Raw genomic sequence first — 6,000 nt, forward strand, 5'->3', positions numbered from 1 at the left:
CTCGGCACTGGTGAGGCTGCACCTCAAGTGCTGTGTTCAGTTTGGGGCCCGTCACCACAAGACAGACACTGAGGTGCTGGAGTGTGTCCAGAGAAGGGCAACGAGCTGGTGAAGGGACTGGAGCACAAGTCTTATGAGGAGTGGCTGAGGGAACTGGGGTTGTTTAGCCTGGAGAAAAGGAGGCTGAGGGGACCTTATCACTTCCCTACAGCTACTTAAAAGGAGGTTGTAGCCAGGTGGGTGTTGGTCTCTTCTCCCAAGTAACAAGCGATAGGACCAGAGGAAATGGCCTCAAGTTGTGCCAGGGGAGGTTTAGATTGGATATTAGGAACAATTTCTTCACCGAAAGGGTTACCAAGCATTGGACCAGGCTGCCCAGGGGAGTGGTGGAGTCACCATCCCTGGAGGTATTTAAAAGACGTGTAGATGTGGTGCTTAGGGACATGGTTTAGTGGTGGACATGGCAGTGCTAGGTTAACGGTTGGACTCAATGATCTTTAAGGTCTTTCCCAACCTAAATGCCTCTATAGCTTGAAAATTACCAAATCTGTCCAGAGCAAAAGAAAGATCTCACAACTACTAACAAAGTGCTAAGTATTCACTCTCTCAGCAGGATTTCTCAGATGCTGAACGTCACCTGTGTCTGCTGAAATCTCTCTTATTTCCCAAACCTTCTTAATGGTTGGACTTGATGATCTTAAAGGTCTTTTCCAACCAAAACGATTCTATGATTCTATGATTCTTATTTCAGGCATTACATCCATATGGTACCTTAAATGCAACGGATCCTAAATTTCTTTGCAAACTGAACCATCACCAAAACGTAAAAAGATAAATTTTAAATGCATGCCCAGACTAGAGGTGGTGACACTAGAAGAACTGCAGTTAGGGTCATCTCATACTCAACATTTTAGTACCTAAAAATGGTGACCACATGCTTTTATAATAGACTCAACACTGTCTATAAGTCTAGCTCAGTATCCAGAGGTATATTGACCCAGCAGAGAGTGGGAATAACCAGAGTGATTATAAGCTAACATTAAGCCTATATAGCTTTAATCAGTCACGTCGCATCTGTACCTGGATTCTGACCATGACTATAGTGGTAGCACGCCTTTCACGAGGCAAGATATGCAGCCTGAAAAGAAAGAGCTTTAGGCTTTCGGATTAAGTGGAGAAATGCTTTTGAATGGATCAGCCAAGATAGCAATAATTGCCACGAGGCTTAATGTAGCTTGTGCAGAAAATGTTTCTCAATTGCTTATGGTGGATTGTCAGATGTAAGAGCAGACAAATTGAGCAGATTGTGAAAATAATCCTAGCATAGCTTCCAACAACAGAAGTTAAACTTTTTTGTTGCTAAGAAATGTGAAATTACAAAAAACAATAATACTGGTTGCTGCACGACCACCAAAAGCATTCAATAGTGTTAGCTGCAATCATTCGTTATATATCATCTGATTAAAAGAACTTGCTAAGTAGCATTTTCCAAGACTTGCCCTTAGATAAAATGATACGTTTTGGCAGACAAGGTCTTCTGTATTGACACATACATAGTGAAGCTCATTGTAAATTGAGAAAAGAGTTTTAAAAACTTTGCTGAAAAGACCATATTTTCCCCGCTGTTCACTGGAGACTCAAATCATATTAAAGTACTTCCAAAGGTTTTTCATTATCTGAAAAGGGACTAATCAGTTGTTTGTCTGAGTGTTTTCAATATGGTAATGAAGTAATGTTAGGAATTTTGGGGGGAAAAAACCCCCACAACCCAATCTAGATTACAACTAAATTATTTGAATTTCAATACTATCCCTATTTGGAGATGCCAGTGTTAACTTTGGGAGATGCTACTTTCTAAAAAACTAATGAAAAATGAGAATGAATGATTGCTGCCAGCTAACTGTTGGAATCATATATATTGCATATGTCCATAATAGATGATCATTTAATCTTCATTTTCTCTTGAGGGTTATGCATAGCTTTCAATCATGTAGGGGGTTTAATCATCTCTCCAAATGTCAGAATTACCAAGTCTTGTCAAACTTCAATTCATGGGAACGATAAGGCATGCCCTCACATGACAGTTTATCTCTATACCCTAAAGTTGAAAGATCCTAAAATATTTTCCAGCTAATAGAAGTTATTTTTGTCCAGTAGTTAAGAATTGCTCAATTGCAATTTTAAAATTCCTTAAGGATGAGAAAGACAGTGATGAAGGAAAGATGTTTTCAGTGACTGAATACTCCTTATCTTCATCTCACGCTGTGCTAAAAGTTTGACTGCTCTAATTTTAAAGCTATCTAATCTTTTATGTGCTAAAGCATATGAAATCATGCATTATTAGAAGTACGAATTACAAGAAGAGTTCATTTATTTGGTGTTATATATAACCTTTATCTAAAATGCATTATGTGGTTTAAAAAAATTTCATTTGGTAATATTCATTAAGTCTCAAACTTTTATTTCAGAGAACAAAATTGCTTCAACCTGATTGAGATATTTTATCTGAAAAAAAAGAGCAAATCTTCTACAAAGTCTGTAAGCATCAGCGAATGTTTTGACGTTTGACAGGGATTTGGATGTGAATCCAGTGTATAAAAGATGTTCTTTACTGGGAGATCCAGTCAAGTGAGTGTACAGGCCTCTGGAGTCTCACACTGGAAAACAATCACATATTCTTTCTTTAGAAATGTGAGTTTTTCAATTTCTTAGAACATGTGGAATGTGTTATATTCATTTCACTGTTGCATCTGAGGCATGTATGAATGTTTTCTTTGTATACACATAGTTGGAAAGACTGCAGAAATCTATTAAAAGCAAATTCTGCTTAAAGTTGAACTTCCAATTCAAAGTGATTTTAATAGTAGAAGTAAGGAGGTTTATCAATTGATTTTTTTAAGATGTGCTTAAATGTACTAAAACGATGCTTATCAGTTTAACAATAAACTGAAGCTTATCAGAGTGGAATGCTGCACTTGAGAGCAATGGAAATTTCCACCTTGGACAAAACCAGATGATACTTGAAAGGCAAAACAGCGTTTCCCTGAAATGTCATTTAAAATAATGCTTCTAATTCCTACCCGAAAAGGTGGCCCACCTACCCAAGAATGATGCTTTCCGGACAGATGGCTTGTTCCACGACGAAAACACAGCGCGAGGCTGCACCCATGCTTTTAATTTAGTCCTAGGACTTGTTTTTTGTTTTCAAGTGTCACTAAAATCTTTCTCCCTGCCCCTCTGCTGCTAGATTAATTATTTTCCATGCAAGGGCCCTTCTTTCAAAGTCCTCCATTATTCTGTTTTCACCATACTGGGGAACTTATCCAAGTCAGCAAAAAGGCAGCCTTTATCACAGAGAGGCTGTTCATGAAGTGGATGGTTTCATACATTACTGTGGGAGAATTGCCTTAACATCGCCTATTCATGCTGATGTGCCAGGTGCATCCACTTACACGGCTCAAAACGCTGCTACCACCACATCCTCTGCTGCCAAGACCATTATGTCCTCTGAGTGATGGAGCAAGAGGCAGGACTTAGATCTTCTCTGCTGCGAAATGGAAGGAGAGAGACCGATCTTTGTTTCTCAAAAAAAAAAAAAAAAAGACTGCTGTAGGGAACCTCTTAACTCTCTGCGGCTCTGCGACTGCAAGAGCTTCGAAAGGAGATGGGCAAGAAAATAGCATGAGTTTACAGCAAGACTCTGCTCTGCATCACTGCCCCGAGATACTGTAAAGCAGACAAAGGGAAACTGGGATATAAATAGAGAATGACATTTTCCTTGCATTGTCCACAATGAATACATTTGTACAGGAACAAAATCGTTGGAACGAGACAACATGCATGCCTGATGTTGAAGAAAAGCCTGTTTGTGCTTAGTACATTGGAGACATTGTTCGAAAATAGTTCATCCTTTTGTAAATATTGCCTCAGCATTGGTGCCAGGGTCACTGTTGCTTTGTGTTATCAGCTGAGTAAGTTTCGGTCATGCACGTGCTGCTGAGAGAAATTTTAATATGGGCACCAGATTTAAAAGGAGAAAATTATCCTCCTGAGGACTGTCCTGTTCATTGGCAGTTAATACTCCCTGCTTTCCTCTTGTTCTGGTTTCTTCCAGACTTACCCAGTTTTCGTGCACCTGAAGGGCGTTTCGTACATGTCACTGGGAAATAAAGCTTGCCCCATGCCTCAGGTGCTGCTGGTATGTGTACAGAAAGCAGGTGACTTTTTCGGACAAAACCCCAGTCGGTGGAAACCTTGCCTTTGCTTTTCATCTGCAGTGATACAGCTACAGCAGTTTCGTGCTACACTCCCTCCTCGTGCAAAGTGGCTGATGTCAGCTGAGCGGCGCCGAGTTGGAGATCTTGGCTCTTCGGTTTGTTTGCTTGTTTTCTGGAAAGACATTTATGTGGCAATGTTTTGTTTCTTTTTTTTTTTTTTCCTCCAGAAGTTTTGAGAATCCAGCAAAACAAATACTTGTATCACATGCAAAACAAAATCTATGAAATGAAAAAAATATGTTCTGCACCCAGTGAAAGCCGCCTTGTATCCCTGAGCAGAAGGCAAATCTGACGAACAAGATTCTTTTGTATTCGTCCCCACACCAGCTTTTTTGGCATAAAATATAGAAAAAAAAAAATCAGAGTTCATTAACATACCGAGATAATGGACCACAACATGTCTTTAAGTGTGCTTGTGCAGCTCCACTGTTATTAGTGAGAAAGAACGGGTGCAAATGAGGCAGAATTTAACCATCAAATAAAAAAACCCCAACACCTTCCTGTGATGTATCACATCGAAACTCTTGTGATCCCAACAAATCGTGCAGCCTCCCTTTAGTCAACGGAAAAAAAATGGGCTTTCCGGAGCACGACTCCCATGACCTACTTCAGATCCCTAGTTCAGACTGAGATGACCTGGTACTTACTTCTCTCTCAGAAATACAAGGGGAGTTCAGAGAAGAAGAGGCGCGCGCGCGCGCGTGCACTGTGGAGGTTTAAAGATGGGTGAGGTGAATCCAAAGATTTTTGTTAACAGATCTATACGAACAGCTTTTAGCAGCAGTTGTAGCCTTGAATGAATATGTAAATGAAATTGAGAGTAATACTAAGGAGGTAGCTCCAAACATGGATGTATCTGTTGGGATTTCTGACAGCCCATGGTTAGTCTGGGAGGTAATTCTTACTGCTAGGATATTAATTAAAAAAAAAAAAACCAAACCCCAAAACCCTGATGTGTTGGGTTTGGCAATCTGTGAATCATACAGGTGTGGGGGAGTGTGGAGGATGGCAGAGTTAGTCCGGTCCCTCGCTGTGCCAGCTGAGACCTCGTTTCAGAAAAGGTCATTGGAAATGGGAAGGTTTTAACTGAATAGTCTTGGAGTGACCCCCCGCAGACAAATCCCAGTTCTGTGTGGCCTTGGCCTCTTCTTAAATTCTGGCTATCTGTACCCAGTGGGACTGGTTTAACTCTCATACAAAATGGAATTTCATTTAACTTGAGTCAAATAATATTACCATTTTTCATATTTCCTTGTCCTCCAAAAAGCAAAGTCAACACACTTATATGTGCATCTTGTGTTAAAATCGCAAATATTTTGTCTCATTTTGGATATGCCATGCTGTCCTCATTTCCCTGCCTGATTAGGAATGGGCTTTTATTTCCTGAAAGCCTCCCGCTCCAGGAAGGAAATTAATATATTTGTAATCTGAGGATACTGTTCCCCATCAAGATAAACCTCAATCTGAAACTACAGAAATTGCAGGACCCTCCAGCATTTCACACTAGCAGGCAAATACAGTTGTCCCTATGATGCAGACAAATAAATCAGGGGAAACTGAACTACTGACTCGCCCCAAAAGTAGTCTATGGAAGAGCTGAAAATTATACCTTTAAAAAATGCTATGCTGTTCAGGCAATTTTGAAAACGTTTCTCTGCCCTAAAGAATGTATAGTTCAAGTTCAAACAAGATGCGGTAGGAGCTATTGTACCAGGCTTATGCA

Source organism: Grus americana, chromosome 3 (genome assembly GCF_028858705.1).
Source record: "Grus americana isolate bGruAme1 chromosome 3, bGruAme1.mat, whole genome shotgun sequence".
In the NCBI taxonomy this organism is placed as follows: domain Eukaryota; kingdom Metazoa; phylum Chordata; class Aves; order Gruiformes; family Gruidae; genus Grus; species Grus americana.